This window comes from Bombus vosnesenskii, unplaced genomic scaffold (genome assembly GCF_011952255.1).
Source record: "Bombus vosnesenskii isolate JDL3184/JDL3185 unplaced genomic scaffold, Bvos_JDL3184-5_v1.1 scf7180000013267, whole genome shotgun sequence".
NCBI lineage: Eukaryota > Metazoa > Arthropoda > Insecta > Hymenoptera > Apidae > Bombus > Bombus vosnesenskii.
This window is the reverse complement of record NW_022882927.1, coordinates 7,637,267-7,653,839: the sequence shown is the minus strand read 5'-3', so window position 1 is coordinate 7,653,839 and position 16,573 is coordinate 7,637,267. Positions and strand designations below refer to the sequence as shown.

The following is a 16,573-nucleotide window of genomic DNA, read 5'->3' as shown; positions in this document are numbered from 1 at the left end:
CCTAGAAGCGAGCGTCACAAAATTGGGTTGCCTACTCTCAACTCTCGACCTTTTTTTGCAACCCAGCTTCTCCTCCCCTCAGGCCCGGCAGCTGCCTCTCTTTCTCTCATTTTCTCGAGGAGGTGCAATGCAGGAGCTCGTAAGGAGAACGGGAAGCAAAGCGGAGCATCGTGTTTATGTAGGTAGGTAGGTTGCACGAGCCGAAGCCTCCGTGAAAAACATCTCTTGACAAAGTTGTTCGACGGTGCATCGATGCACGTGTGCTCGCGTTTCGTCCTAAGCCTCATCAATATCACCCTAGTGACAACCTTATTTCTGTTTGATCCTTTGGAAACATCACGCAGATATTTCAAGAAAATTAAAAAATAATAAATCAAATCTTTGTAGATCGCCCTTTGTAGCTAAAGTGAGCGATGACGTAATGAGAGATGAGAATTGTTCGAATTCATTTTTTAATTTCTTTGGAACGGATTTTTATTAATGGTAAAGCAAACACGTATTTTCTGTAAAATATGTTAAGAAAAAACTGTTGAAGATAATTAAAAACTAACTAAAACGAAAAATCTTGCTGTAGCAGGATGCACAAACTACCAGCTATCTATCAGATCGCTTATATTCCTATATTCAAAATATTCGAACATTAAACTCGATGAAAATCTCAGCGACGCCAATCGAGAATTAAAACCTTCTAACTATAAAATTCTCTATCCTCCGTCCGATTAATTTCCAAGTCTTGTGTTATTCGAAATACTCGGGCATCGAGCTTAAAGCTTAAAATCCCAATGAAACCGATCTTGGATACTAATCTATCCATGTTGACCATGGTAGTCTATGCACAATTTGAAACAAAATAAAAAGAAAAATCTACGTAGCTTCTTAATCGCGTTTCTCTCGAAGCGTAACTCCCCACTTAACGCGACGTCGTCATCACGAGGACCGTCACCGACCGATTACGTTGCACGATGACAGCGTGAACGTAACGATCATGTATTCGGTACGCGGCAGCACTCGAGTTCCCACAAGAAAAACGGAGCTTTTGCAACGCGAGCGAAATCGGCCGGTTAGTCGACTGGCTGGCTGTGTTGGCTGGTCGTTCAGCAGCTGCAGAAAAGCGTATCGTGTTCTCCACGAGGTGTCTTGCTTTGCCGGGATTTTATCGCGTGGCCCCCTTCGTGGCGTTATACCCTGTGCTCGCTCTGTTCGCTCTGGTGCACGCGCACGAGCCGTCGCTGCCCTCTCTGTCTTACTGTGATCTAGGCTAACCGCGTTCGTCGTTCCTCGTAAGTAGGAGCATAACCCCATCGCTGTAACGTACCACGGTACCATCGTCATCTCGAGTATCGCTACTGCCGTGCCACCAATACGCTGCAGCGTGACAAGCACTTCCAACCACACACTCCTTCCTTCGTTATCGAGTAACGAAGGTTCGTCGAGGTATACTTCTTTAATGTGCATCATATTTGCTGGTGGAAATGTCGCGGCAAGGATTTTGTTAATTTTATAGAAGTATACAAGATGTTTACGTCTGTAGTTGCCTAGTGCCTTTTTCGTTGCTAAGTAGTAGGTTTAGATGGAAGAAACAGAAGACAGAATTTTACTGTTTTCTATTGATATTCGAGTATATTCTGTATTTGGCATACTGTTTAGAATACTCGCTGAGTTGCTTTCCTCCTGGAACGTCGTTTGCTTTATGAAATGTTTTCCTTTCGCGATATTTCTTTTATCTTGGAGAACAACATACAACAATATAGGCTTGTGCAAATCTTTTCTTTGTATCGAGATTTAATTGTCTGAATATTTTTCTAAATTTCGAAAATTGATTCGCTGCTTCTTCGCTGCTATAGTTTTAGGAGTTACGAAATCTTTATGAACGAGCACTTTGAAGTGGAAAAACGCGATCGCGATATCGTCTTCACGCTGATCTGATAATCTTCCTGATTTCTGCTTCAGAGTTAATTGCTAATTTCACCGATAATCTCTGTTTCGTTAATTCCAAACTTATTTTTCATTCGAAGCGTTCGAACATCGAATTTAAAGGTACAAAATGAAAGGAGAAAACAGGATTACTCTTCCGTAGCAAACTACATGAGCTCGTTGCAACATCCATAACAAGCAGAGCAGGATACGAGAGAGCTTCTGAGAGATTCAGTAATCAGTCGCAACATTGTTGCCCGGTTTCGGGCAGAAAACCAGCGAGAAAGTACAGAAGAAGGAATCGAGGCCACTTGTCGGTAAGTGTGCAATGGATAACTCGCAACGTTACGTATTTTTCGTCTTATGGAAATTCTACCATGCCATACATACCGCATGTGTTCTCACTTTGCTTTCCCGGTAAACAAAACGCCAGATAACGTTGAGAAATCAGAAATCGATAAGGAAATTTTAAAATCGTGACCCTGGTGCTTCCATGGGAAAAGATCGACTTCGCAACGTGTTTTCTCACAGGCTTTCGCTGAGAAACGCGGAAATCCATTGAAACGTTTAGCAATCGCTCGAACAAGTGGAGCACGGATAAGTGAAACGAATTCGAATTTGGCAGGTTGAGTGCAGTAATTGCATGATTGCTATTTTATTCTATTGTTAAATTATTACAGAGATTATTTGTTATTAACTTATCACTGCGTCATACGGAATTATCAGAGAATCTCTTTCGTGTCACTTTGATTTTTATTCTCGCTTCTCGTGTTTATATATTTTTTGACGATTCTCTTAAAACTATTTTTTTTTTACAGTATCATACGAATAATATGCTAATTTATCGGTCCACATGACTTTTATTTTCACTTGCTAGATTGCTTCAATAGAATTATTCGTAGCGATCTTCTAATTAAGTTGAGCAGTGTGTATCTATCGAATAAAACTCTTTTCATTGTCTACTCAATAAATTCGCTTAACGTCGGATATATACGATTAACAATAAATTTCTTCTTCTTCTTCGATGTGACACTAACATAAAATTTAACGAGCAATATTAGCCATATTCGAACTTCACGCTATAACAAATAGCATGGAGATCAACTTTTCGATGGAATTCGAAATCCCAACTCGACCAGTGAGAGAATCGTATTGCCAGCAGCATCTCTCCCGATACGATCGAGAGATCGACCAGCCGTAAAATCAAATTAATCGTACGATCACGCGTGCCAGCTACTCTCTGTGTACATGCAAGTATACGCGACCACATGGGTGTGATTCACGCTGGTGTGCGTCCGCGTGTGGGTGTGGTCCGTTGTGTTACGTGACCTCGTGGTTGTCGTATGGCTGAATAGGCTCGTCAATGGCTCGTTTCATTGAATTAAATAGGCCATTCGTGCACGAGCATAATTACCGAACGGCAACAGAAAGAAAAAGAAAAGAAATTTATATGAGATCGTCTCTCGACTAAACGAACGAAACGATTTCGATTATCCTGTTTTGGGATGGATTTTAAGGTCAATACGCGTGTGAAAGATACGCGGGTTGGAATGTGGTAAAAAGGCGAAGGAAATAAATATTCTGAAAAGTGGGTAAGAAATCGTTCGCTTAGAGATTCTGTTGATCGACCGTAATGAGGACTGCGAAAAGAGAAAAAGAAGAACTGCTGATTACACGTTTCAACATCGATTGTTGCGTAAAGCGAGGCGTCTGTTGGCAAACCGGCACGATCGTGGAACCGTATTGTTGTGCGAGGCTGTTCTACATTTTTGGAGAACGAATTAGGTTACTGGTCGATACTATCGCGTTCGATCGCGAATGATTTTGTACTGTATTTGACATTAGAATTAACCACAGCTATGATATATATATACATGTATATATATTGTTTGAAAATTTTGTATAATTTTTAGACAAATTTCTCCGGCTCGTTATATAGTTTTAGCAGGAAAATTAAACGAGGGACATTCGCAGAAAGCGCGGAGCAAACGTTGAAACGACATAACGAGCGGATTACTCGAGCAAAAGTGCGAACAGCAAATGTTTAATGCTACCCAAGGCATTTAAATGGTTAATCTCGCGCGCCGTTCCGGAAATATTTCTCACAAAAGGCGAGTTAACTCGTCGTCGTGTCCAAGCCCACGTTTAAAAGGTTAAACGTGTACACTGCACGAATTCTGGAAATTTCATTGCTCAATGATGAGAGATGATGAACTTATTATCCGTGTAATTACCCAGAAAACATAAATCGTCGAATCGCAAAGAGAATCGTTACTCGCCGTAAAACCAACGAAGAACAAATGGAATAAAGACGTTTATTACTTGCGATAATCTCTATTTGCAGATCGTAAAAATTGTTATGAATTCTGTATGAATTTCCGTAGATATTTTTATCTTGACGTCCAAAACGAAATTTTTTATATTTTAACAAAATTCTCGTGAAACAAACAGAAAGATATACGACACGAACAAATTCTGCACCGTATAACCGTTTTCGTTCGTAATCTGACTCCATTATCGTACTTGATCTACGGAACCTGTATGAGACCGGCAGGTGTCTCATACAATACTTATGATTAAGACATCTAATACTTCTGAAGAGGGGTGTACGCTTGCTCCAAATCGCAAGTAGAATGCGTTTGCGACGTCGTCGCCCCGCGATAAGTGGACCGAGACCAAGTCCTGTCTCGTCACAGTGAGTCTTTTGTACATGGCTCCACGATCTGTCGGATAACAAGTAGCCGTGTTTTTACATATTAATCATTAATGACGATCGTAATTGTAGCCTGTTGAACCATCGATCGTCATTCTATCGATGAAATAGAGAACTGTAATAGCGAATAGTCGAACACAACTGGTAATTCTATAAATTTTGAAAATCATATTTGTTTCGCAAATCTTATATTTGTTATCGATACTCGGTAGGATTAGTAATGAGATTAAGAATAGATTACGTTTCCTCCGGTGATAATAATAATAATAATAAACTGTATACTCTGATGTCTGCTTTGTCACAATTCCATAAATATCATAGAGTCTATATATTTAGAATTTATTGGAATTAGGAACTTGATTTTCTCCGAAATATTGTACTCTATATTTTTTCGAGCAGAATTTGTCCTCTGAGAGGCTGTTGACGCGTCTAATCAAATTATTCTGATTTTAGTGTCTTACGCGCGACTCTAGGAACACAATGTTCGACAGAAGATATTTTTACGAGCGATGACAACATTCGAGCGACGATTACTCGGTTACAGTTACGTTAACGAGCAGTTTCGTAACGACGTGGCGAGCTAGGCCAGACCAGATAGGCCAGGTCTCCGGGAAAGCCGCTGGCATTTAGGTCCACGGTTTACATATTTGTAAATATATCTCCAGGGCCGTGCTAAAAAATTCATTCCCGGCTAGGTTCGTCGCGTTTAAATTCGGCCTGACCTTAAGGTGAAGTGGTCTCAGCTGGATCGGCAAACCGGTCACGCCTTGGGATTTCTTTCTCTTTCGAGTTTTGTTAACCTTTCGAATCGCGAAAGGGTTGCACACGCGAAAAGGTTACCCCGTTTCAAACACTGGAATATTGCAAAGAATAGGCCTTTCAGTTTCGTTGAAAGTAGGTTTCTTGGGTTCGACTTTGTCCGTCTGATGTACATGGAACACGCATAATGTGAAAATTTAAATATTTGAAAGTTTAACATCTAAAAATCCAGAAATTTGGGCGCTCGTAAGCTTGAAAATGAAAGATTTTTGGAATCTGGAGATTAGAAAATGAACAAATTCGGAACATCGTAAATTAAAAAATTTAGAAATTTGAAGATTTATGGATACTGAAATGCTGACCATAGCTAGCAAGTTCGCATTGAAAATTTATATATCGCATAACTAATGTTCTACAAACATAGTAATTTAGAAAACATGAGTCTGCATTTTAGTAAAGTAGAGGTGTACCAGCACATTATCATAGACATATGGATTTAGAGAGAGTGTAAAAAAGTTGTAACATGCTAACCTGTTAATGGAGTCGTTTGCTAATCATTTCGTATCCTGTCTTAACGATGCTGTCTTCATTTTCATTGCCTTTCCATTTGCTTAAAAAAGGGTAACTACTTTCAAGGAATGAAAAACGGGATTTTGTTTTAAAATGTTGGCAGCTCATTAACGAAGAGACCTTCACATTTCATATTTTTGCTAGAACTCGTTCATAACAAGCCATACCAACTTAAGACCTTCATATTTCCTACTTTTACTACAATTTTTTGTTCATGCTATCTACTACGTCTACTATACAGCTGTTTATTTATGTTCGTATATTGCTTAGCTCTCACTAACCTACGCTCATACGACATTTTCGTCTTACTTTTACTTTTACTCCCTCGCTTTTACTTTACTCTCACTTTTGCCCATAAAACACGCAGACAAAAACCAGAAACCTCTGGTAAACCCTATGCGTATAGCATTGACAATTAATTGACGAAGAAAGTGTATCGATGCTATATTAATATATAACAAATACCGACCAAGAGATCTAATAAATTTAACCTGAAAAATTAAATTTATCCGAGTCTTTAAATTAATAAACTATACATCATACCTATGAAAAAAATTATATTTAGCGTTATAATGTAACTGGACAGAAACATATTATACAAAAATATAAAAGAATCTGTTTTAGTATAATCCAGATGAAATAAATAATTGTTTATCGCTGTCACAAAGGCTTAATAAACGAAACACAAGCAATAAAATCTGTTCGACTACGTTGGTTTCATTACCGTTCTCTATTCGTAATTATAATATTTTAATAGAATTTCTTATCTCGGGTATAAGGATAGAAATATACGCACGTCTCACCAGAACTGTTATGGCTTAGGTCGTCGAGATAAACTCGTGGGTGTGCTCTTACAACGCATGATTGATCGTTTCCAATATCGACTGTTGCGTAAGAAATATAGTCACTATTGTAAACATCAGTGTCCGACGTTTCGTTCCCTCGACTAAGGTAATTTGTTTAAAACGCAGTTGATAGATCAGAACAAATTTACGCTATCCGAAGGACAAATATCCTCGAATTAACTCGGTTCCCAACAATTTTCTGCCTGGTAATCTGGCATTGAGCCGGCTCTCGAGGATATCTAAGTGTATGAACGAAGAATATCGAGCGTTTCGAGAGAGCGAAAGGACCCGAAGCTGTCGGTAGAAATGGTGAAATCTGAATGTACTTACGCGAAGGTGACCTAAAAGTGAAACCATTTGCTCGTCGCGCCGAGTAAAAGAGCTAAGAGCCGCGACTCGAAGAATCGCGCCTCTCGAAAACTTAATTTCCTCTGACCGCCTTTGAAACCACGTCGTAGTTATCGTTTCTTGAAGACGATTTTTCTATGTGAAGTTCAAGATCGGATAGACAGCCCAATTGCGGCTCTGACGAGAATTCCTTACTTTTGTTCGAACAAACGCTAATGTGTACTATATAAAAAACAATTTATTCGAAGAAAAGCTTCAAATTCTTAGTCTTGCCACAATTTTACCGCAGTCTATCGCGAAGCTACTTTAAGATTTTTGCGAAATTATCGGCCGTAAAGAGGGAAACGTAAACGAAAGGAAAGATGAAGATTCCTTGATTTTATCTATATTCAGAAAATCGAACTTCGTGTTCGAGTTTGGTACAACGGTGCAATACGCAATCGGACAAACATTCTAATTTCGCCTAGTTCTCCCAGCCGGTTAGTTGCATTCGCCTACTTGCATTAGAGAACGGCGAATGCGACTAACCTGAACCGTGTCGGCAATATAGGATTACACCAGGTTTGCTCACGTTGGCTTTCTAAGCACTCTGGTTCGACCGGCTGAACTCGAACGACCGGTATCTGTCGTTTGACGCTGTCATTTATTATTTATCTTTGTTTGTTCCCATTTATCATTGTTTGGTGTTGTCTACCTTTGTTTGTTTACCATCGTTTGTAACCGTCTTATTTATCTATTTCTTCTACTGCTACTTGTACTTCTACTTCTACTTCAATCGCTATCGTCGTTGTTTCGCGACGTAACCGCCGAATGATTACGCGATGTACATTCGCAGTGTGTGCATTGCTTTCGAGTGGAAAATCGAGATGAAGTTAAGGTCAATAAGATCGATCGGGACGAACGATAGGTAAATTTTGGCGTCTCCTTGAAATGGAATAAAAATCAAACCAACAAGCGAAGTAAATCAAAACGTACGTTGAAAAGTAGAAATCTATTTCCACTGATAGCTGAAGAATGAAGAACGAAGAATGGAAGTATACGATGGTTACAAAAGGTAATATAACTTTCGAAAAGTTACTATTCTTGCAAAGAATAACAGAATCTCGAATAAGTATAACAGAAACTTGCAAAGAGTAAGAGAACTGCTCTAATGAGACTCGGATGATTTTATCATTCGACTTAATGTTATTCCACTGAAATCCTTTAAAAATTCTCTTCCTTCTTATCAATTGATTCTACCAAAAGATAACAAGAAAAAAGACGCCCTTCCTAGCAAACCACGACGCTAATAACGATAAAATGTATAACATGGAGTTGACTGCTGACTCTCGCACAGGTCGTCGAGCGTGGAAATTCGAACGAGGGTAATGGAAAATCGTGATAATGAGCACGGCGAAGGAGGACAGAAGAGGAGAGGAATGCGAGGAGTAAGACATTAGAAAGATAAGATAGAAGAGCGAGATGAAGAAAATGGAAAGAGAGAGAGAGAGAGAGAGAAAGAGAAAATGATAGATCTTCTCAAGCGATGCGACCCTGTTTCTAAACGACGCACTCTGTATTTGCATAACTCGCAAATACCATCGAGGCTGCTTCAAGATCGCTCGTAAATCATCAACGCCATGGGGATGCTCCGTTTTCATTATCGAAATCCTGGAAAATTAAAGAAGTTGGGCCGTATCGTTTCGCTCGCATTGATAAGACAACGCGGTCCGTTTAGTGGGACGCGGTAAACACGTAATCGAGAATTAATGTTTCTTCTTGGCTGACTCTGTAATACTTTTCTTTTTCATTGTATGAATTTTCTCTTTAGTGGGTAATAAATGAATTTGAAATTATACTATTATGACGTAATAAGATAATTATCGATCAAACTGCCCAGATTATAATAATTAGACTGCGGATTATAAAATGCACACAATATGCAAAATTGTTTGAAATACCCAAGATACAGGTTCTTGCGTACATCCTTTTCGAGGTCTAAAGTATTTGCAAAATATGAATATCCATAAATGTCCGCGATGTAATAATAATCAAATAATATAAAGTTTAGCAGCGGAATTGTCATAACAGCGATATCAGTAATTAAGCGTTAATCAAAGTATTCGTTGTCTAAATCGAACCATAATCAGTTTAAAATTCTTTCGAACCTGGGATCAAATTTTTCGTCCCATATCTAGAACTAATCAACTATGCAAAGAACATCATAGTTTCCGTGTCCGGATTCATCTACAGCCGAGCAAATACCAATCGACTGTTACACGCCCAATTCTACTTTTCTCAGCAGAATCTATACCGAATGCCAGAATACTGGCTGGAACGTTTCAGTGGAATCGCGCAAACTCCTTTTACCTAGAATTCTAAAGACAGGCTTCCATGTCACGATGGCATGCGAGGATTCAATTACCCATCGAGATTCCCTCATCTCGCGTGACGAGCAAATACGCGACCGCCCGTGGTTTCGTCCAATGATTATGATACGGGTCAGGATATAGCGAGATCGTGAAGTCGGTCAGTAGTCAAAGTAATCGCGTTTCAGGTGTCTCAGACAAAGAGATTGACAGAAATATGGCAGGTAAAAGCATGAAATCCTAACTAGGATTGTACAAACGAGGCATACTTATAGAAAATAGTCAATTTTCAATCCTGTCGTCGGTAGAAAATTCCTAGAGGATGTAACAACATCCTAGAACCTAACAAGTTTCTATATGTTTATTTATTGCGCGAGATAACCAATTTTTGCAGTAAATATAATATTTGCATATAGTATTATATATTTACGTATAGTATTTACGATAAATATTCCAATAGAACAAAAGGGAATCGTAAATAATTCGATAAAATAATATAAAACAAAAAATGTGCATCTATTATTTCCTTATAAAAGGAGAGAAACTTTTTGGACAGCCTAATATAATATGTGATACAGAAAGAACGAAAGATATGACATAGTGAATATAGCGTAAGCCGGTATATAGACATATAATAAATAGGTAAATACAGATAATAAATAAATAATAAATAATACAGATCGCGAAGTGTTGAATTAGACTGACAACGAGGAGGCAAAAAAAACAAAGGGCCAATATTGACATCGACACGACGCACGCAGAAACCACAGGCGTGGAATCATTGAAACTATCCAACAGATGTTACATCTGGGGTTAGGATGTAAGAAGTTTATTTAGTTTCAATCTTTACTTTTATCAAAAAAAGGTTCAAATGTTCGAATTAACAAACTGTTGTATAATAATACAAACATTTACATATGTAAAATATTTGTAAAATTTGCACGAGATGCGAGAAAATATATTTCCCCATGGAGTATTAATATCGAAAAGTTTTTGTACTGAGAAGTGAGATACCATTAATCGTATACGTAATAAACAAACTGCGGATTTTCACGAATCTGTAGGAAATCTGAAACTGTAAAGTTACACCGAATGCACATAATATGAAAGAATATATAAAATATTCAAATTGATTTATGCAATGCTTCGTAGGAAACACAATCTTTTCCCGAGGCCTTACTTCTTAACTTCTGACTAATTTCGTAAAAATTTGCATAAAAGTCCGCAGTCCAATCGTAAATCTTCACTCTCTTTATTCTGCGCGGCTCTAGGACATAACATGATATACAAATCTCTTTATATCCCACAAGCATCAACAAATACTACTATTACACAGCTTAATTTATAACTTCCTTGTATCATATAAACATCAGAAATCCAAAGTAAAAAATGAAAAAAAAAGAGAAATATACGAATTATCGAGGCGAAGCGTACGATCGGTCCAAGTGTTAGAGACGCAGAAACCGGTGCGTCGGTTGGGAAGAGAAGCCGTGGTCTGAGCGACACTTCCGGGGACCGCGAAACAGGGAAAGTGACGATCCACGTGGGCGCGAACGTGGCGGAAGCGGAGGCAAAAAAAGGCGGCGCGATATCAACGTAGAAACGTGGTTCCGTGGACGCTACCGAGACGACAGAATGTATCGAGTGCGGCCTATTTGATCGGGAGGTGGCAAACGAGCACCGAAGAGTGGGAGTGTGGATTACGGGAGTGGAGAAGGAGACGGGGAAGAAGGTAAGAGAGGGCAGGTAGGCGCGTGCCACTTAGCCCACCAAGAAACGCGGTCATAGCCTCGGCACGTCTGACTCGTCGCGTCGGCCCGATCGGCCCGCTCACAATCAGAACCGAGCACCGTTCCACGCGGACCATTCGGTGCTCTCGCGAGTCCTTTTTCTCTCACCCACGCAACGCGACGCACGGTTAGAAGTCTCTCCCGTTGGCTCCATGGACTTTACTTACTGGAGAGCGAGAGAAGAAGAGAGAAGATCGAGCAAAATTAGAGGATATATACACTCCTGATCAAATGTTTTGTGATTTGGACAGTTATGATATTTGGTTCAAAATTTGACCGTTTATGTACGGGGACATTTTCATAAATCGTTCTCTCCAGAGGAAAATAAATGACAGAGATAAATGCAATATCATTATCGATACAATGTGTAAGTAAATGTCACTTAGAAAGCACGTTGGAACTGATCCAGCCTCCGCAACTCCGAGCGTCAGTTTCGAAGAGCATTTATCATCGACTAAATGCAACACGATTCTTAATAAGTTATATACAGACAACAGAATGCCGATTTACACGCGTTATAGCGAATGCTACATTGTCTAATAGATCAATGATTAATTTAAAACCACCCTATATGACAAAGCTGTACGAGTAACAGTAAAGCTACGAATGAAAATCATTGTTGTCGTATTTCCAATCGCATGTTTCGATATGGTAATGATTAAAGGAGGATCATGACAAAGTAATCTTGATAGAAATCGGGATGAAATGGGACAGTCGAGAGTCGGGGAATGAAGAACGCACGCGAGTGATCCACTCTCTCCCTGTATCCACCTTTTTCTTTCTATTGTTACGCGTGACGCGCTATCTCTGTTGACGCGTTATCGCCGATTAACAGATCGAAATAAGAATAGTCATCGCCTTTTCTGTTTCTTTTTCCTTTCTTCCCTCCCGACTGATCGTATCTGAATTCTCTGTTGATCCGCGAAAGCGCACGAGAGAAAAACGAGACCAACCAAAATTTACTGGCGCGATGTGCTAAACACGGCTCCTTTCAGCTCGAGGAACAGGATTACCCTCGTGGCCGACTACGTACGCCACCGCTCATGAGTATCTGCATTCTGAATTTTATAGATTTCTGACAACAATACGCGAATCGTCGAAAATACGGATTAATACGAGTCTTTACAAATAAATGAGGAAGTTCCATGAAAAATTAATCATCAACCGAGTCATTCCTTAAACGTTCGAAGACTTAAGACAATTTTAACAAATAAATTCTAATTAATAATACGCAAAAGTAAAGACGACCGTTAAATAAAGAATTATTCTTTTATCAAAGTAGAACAATAAAATAATATCCTCTGAACACCATCTTGACAGGATTAAGACCAGTTCCAAAAGTTCGTAAAAGCGCCATACAAACCCCAAAGAAAGCAAAAGGCCTTTGTAACTTCGGCTCCACTTCTTTCTACCTCTAAACACGCTTTTCATCGAAGAAGCTCGAGGGGATCTTTTTATACGCGTCCAAGCGTAAATCTCTTCGTTCACGAAAGATCTGGCCAGATTTATCCGAGTACGATACAGAAATGCACCAAGTAAAACACTTAACAGCTGGCGTGTTAGCATCGTCGAACAACTTCGACTCGACGCCTTCTTTTTTCCAGTCTGTTCGAATTTGCTTCGTGTCCGTTGTAAAGAATAAATATACGAGCTAGAGGATGAAGAACGAGCAGAAGTTAGACAAGAACGAGCTCCCGAGTTTGCTTTTTCCGTCTTTGGAACTTGATTTATGTTAGGGGAAATATGCTAGCATAATATAATATTTTCATTCATTCGAAATTTACTAAGTTATTACATACAGTGGCACACGAAAGTATTCATATACCTATCACACAATTCTTTTATGAACATATACTTGTGTATTATATGCGTTTTTGACATTTCGTCTATACTGTAATGATATACGTTTATCGTGACAATGATAGTAAAACTTAAAACCAACCCGAAAATGTATATAGAAATTACACGACAACATTGCAAACATACACTTAGTGAAAGATTAGTATGTATAAAGCGTGAACAGTAGTCTTAAACATACAATTATAGTGCTATAGATGGTCTCACTAAATATTGTTGTCTATTAATATAACGAATAATTAATTGCTCAAATACTTCGGTGATCTTCGGGAAGTGTACGCTTCCAATAAATATCTTGTAACTTCTATATATATTTTCAGATCCGTTCGAAAGACAAACGTAATCACGATAGCCGTGTCTACAGTGCTAATGAGATTTCAAAACGTTTCGTATAATGTACACATAAAAAGTTTCTAGGAGTGTTCGTGAGTCACCGTATATTATCCGTTTGAAAGGTTTCACCGCGATGATTAAGATTAATTTAATCAGAAACTGTAGAAGAATATTAATGTCAAAGATACGAATACTTGCAATTAAAGATTAACAGTAATGCTCTAGATAGGACGAAATTCACAGGATCGTAGCGTTAAAAACATTGACTACCAGAAGACTCTAGTAAAAGCACCGAAAGCTGCCGAGATTTCTCCCAGAGATGAACAGAACTCGAACGAAGAAGAAAAGAGAACGTGTAACCTTCTTGAGCATAAATTTCGAAATTCCCGCGGTTGAAAAAGGGACGAAAAACGCGGCAAGATACGGAGTAGAGCGCAGCTGGCGCGAAATGGCTGGGAATATCGTCGAAGTGGCCCAGGGGCGTAACCATTGGTGGGTCGTGGCCAAGAGAGAGAGAAGATTCCTATCGCGGAGAAGTTTCGACTGGACGAGAGAAGGTCGCCGGTTTCACGAGCTGCCGCTCTTTTACGGGCCGACGACGACGATGGGTTGCCCCCGAAACCCTCATACCTCGATGCGCCGAGGTAGAGAGATATCTCCTTTTCCGCGGTTTTCTCTAATTGAACTAGTTCTCGGGATCGTCGGCGACGTTTCGAGGGCCCTGCCCTCGTGTCGTAACGCGGTGGCCACTCGGTTGAATCGTTACTAATATTATACACAGGGTATTGCAAAACGTTAAAGATTGCAGTAATTAGAAGGAAGAGAATTGGAAAGACTAACACCTCTTCCACTGAAATGTTATTTATTCAAATATTGGGAAGAAATGAAAGTTACCATTAATATCATTGGATACTATGGAAGCTCATATTCATACAAAGTTCATATTCGAAGTAACTTGCATAACTGTTGGAGTAATCTGAAGTAGTTTTTAGAATTTAACGACTAATGACTAGCCTAAGCAAAACAGAGAACTGTTTCGTCTATTAAATACTACAACTAGTAGGTATTCTGTTTTGACTTTTTAAAAATGATTGCATGCTGCATTTATATTCTGCACATTTACGCACCTTCGAATTTCCTATAAATTCATAAAATATATGCAACCTACGGATGATCTTCCCTTGGAGAATAAATCAAAATGATTTATGATGGCAATAAGATTTTAAAAATGTATCGCATCATTAGAAACCTAATATCGGGAAGTGTCAGATCGCCGCGAAATAGAACGATATCGTGAGTCGATTCTAAACTGAATGCATCGTTTTCCGTATCCAATTATTCTGATTTCACCTTTGCGCCTCGGCTAACACCGAGAGGCCGAAGTTTCGACCCTGGTGCTTTCACCTCCGGAAAACACTTTCGCCTAGTAGGAGGAAGCCAAGCCTGCTCCTCTCCGGGTTTTTCAGCGTGACGTTCAGATCCGCATTTTCAGGCCGAACGCGTCGATATCCGCCGAACAGAGAACGATTGAATATTCAACGCGAAAGTGCCTCCCAAAACGAAATAACAGTATGGAAAGGGAGAAATTGCAAATCCGACGACGAGTATTTACATAATTTACTCGCGAAAATCCTTCAATATCTAATATACCATACAAAATGTCGATTGTCAATAAAAACGTATAAAGATTCGAATGTAAACAAAAAGATGGAACTGTCCACTTTCAGTAATTTTATACAGTATATAGCGACTCTTATTATTTTGATTCATAAATTGTATCGACCACTCCTACTACGAGCATCGCGAGAAAGCGTGATGAATCAAATATATATATGTATAAGTTATCGGTAATGCTAGTGTTAAACGATATTTTTGACACAGAGACGTACTCGTAACCTCTGTTGAAGATTCGTTACGAAAAGAGAGAGAGGGGGGGGGGGGATAAAGAAAGAAAGAGATAAAAATGAGACATGCAGAAACTTTCTCGACAGACTGAAATTGCTCCGCGAGGCGAGTATGGGTGTCGACACGGCACCGAACGTAAAGAGAGAATAAACGGACGTGTTTGATCGTAGCCATAGAGAATGAACAGCATTAACAGTAACGTAATCAGTCCCTCTCCCGTTCGTATATCTTTTTCGAAGACGAGGCGATGTCCTACATTTGTGGCACGAGGCTCCCACCGTGTCTGGTTGCCCCTCTTTTCCACCGGTTCCTGGCCCCGGTTATATTTAGTCGATATTTCATCCGTTTCACGCCGAAGCCGGTTAAAGCTGATTATTGCGCCAGGTCGAGGTGGCCGTTCAAAGAGGACGAGTTTTTCGATAGCTTTGCCGAGACGCGCTACCTTTGCACGAAACCGATCCTACGATTATCCTACGAACCAACATGGCAACATCGCGAGTAAGTACATTGGGATAACCAAGCATCTAATGTGATCACTGAGTTTTAATTATATCTAGTATTTATTAGTAATCATTACAAGCATTACATTATTGTTAACGGTTTCTAATGCAAAGCTTGAGACAACTATGTCTATAGTTGAAAGTACTTACAACTAGTTGCCAATTGTGAATGATAAAATTTGAGTTAGATTCCTCGAAAAAAAAGCCTCCAAATATCATTCCCCAGTCATTCCTCAGTCATTTCCCAGAAAAATGAGAATTTCGAAAAATAGTATATCACCAAGTCCGATAATCCATCAATCTTTAGCTCCTTAAAGAAAAGTCCCAGAAGTCCATCCGTCAGTTCCCCCATGCCCAAAAAAAGTTGCCTCAGAAAGTTCAACTTTTGCCTTACTAAACCAAAATCTTTGTCGAAGTAAGTCTTCGATCCTCACCGAACAATTTCCAAACTCCTCGCTACCGTTCTCCCAACATTCAACTCAAAACCCAACAACTATACGATGAAGAAGATTCCCTACCCTGTAATCTATCTCTCAATAGTTTCTTGTTCACCAATAATCTCGACCAATCCCGTATCAGGAAAGTTATCGCGAACGTACGAAACGAGCTATCCCTCCGGGCAGTTCGGGACGCGAGCAGTCGGAAAGTTTAACGAAAGACGGTTTCGGTGTCCCGCCACCCACGCGGCCAG

At 39.5% G+C, this 16,573-nt stretch overlaps 1 protein-coding gene and 1 long non-coding RNA gene across 3 annotated transcripts in view; one reads left to right on the top strand and one right to left on the bottom strand.

The window, feature by feature from the left end:
- LOC117230665 (protein roadkill) overlaps positions 1–16,573 on the bottom strand; it is a 126,438-nt gene that overhangs the window by 82,414 nt on the left and 27,451 nt on the right. The window lies entirely within an intron of this gene.
- Positions 747–9,093, top strand: LOC117230676. Of its 2 annotated transcripts, none has more exons than XR_004492818.1 (3): positions 747–1,424; positions 2,016–2,231; positions 8,486–9,093. It is a non-coding gene; the product is annotated as an uncharacterized LOC117230676 (long non-coding RNA). The 2 variants fall into 2 exon arrangements; XR_004492817.1 differs by lacking the exon at positions 8,486–9,093 and adding an exon at positions 3,007–3,369 and having other exon boundaries at positions 750–1,424.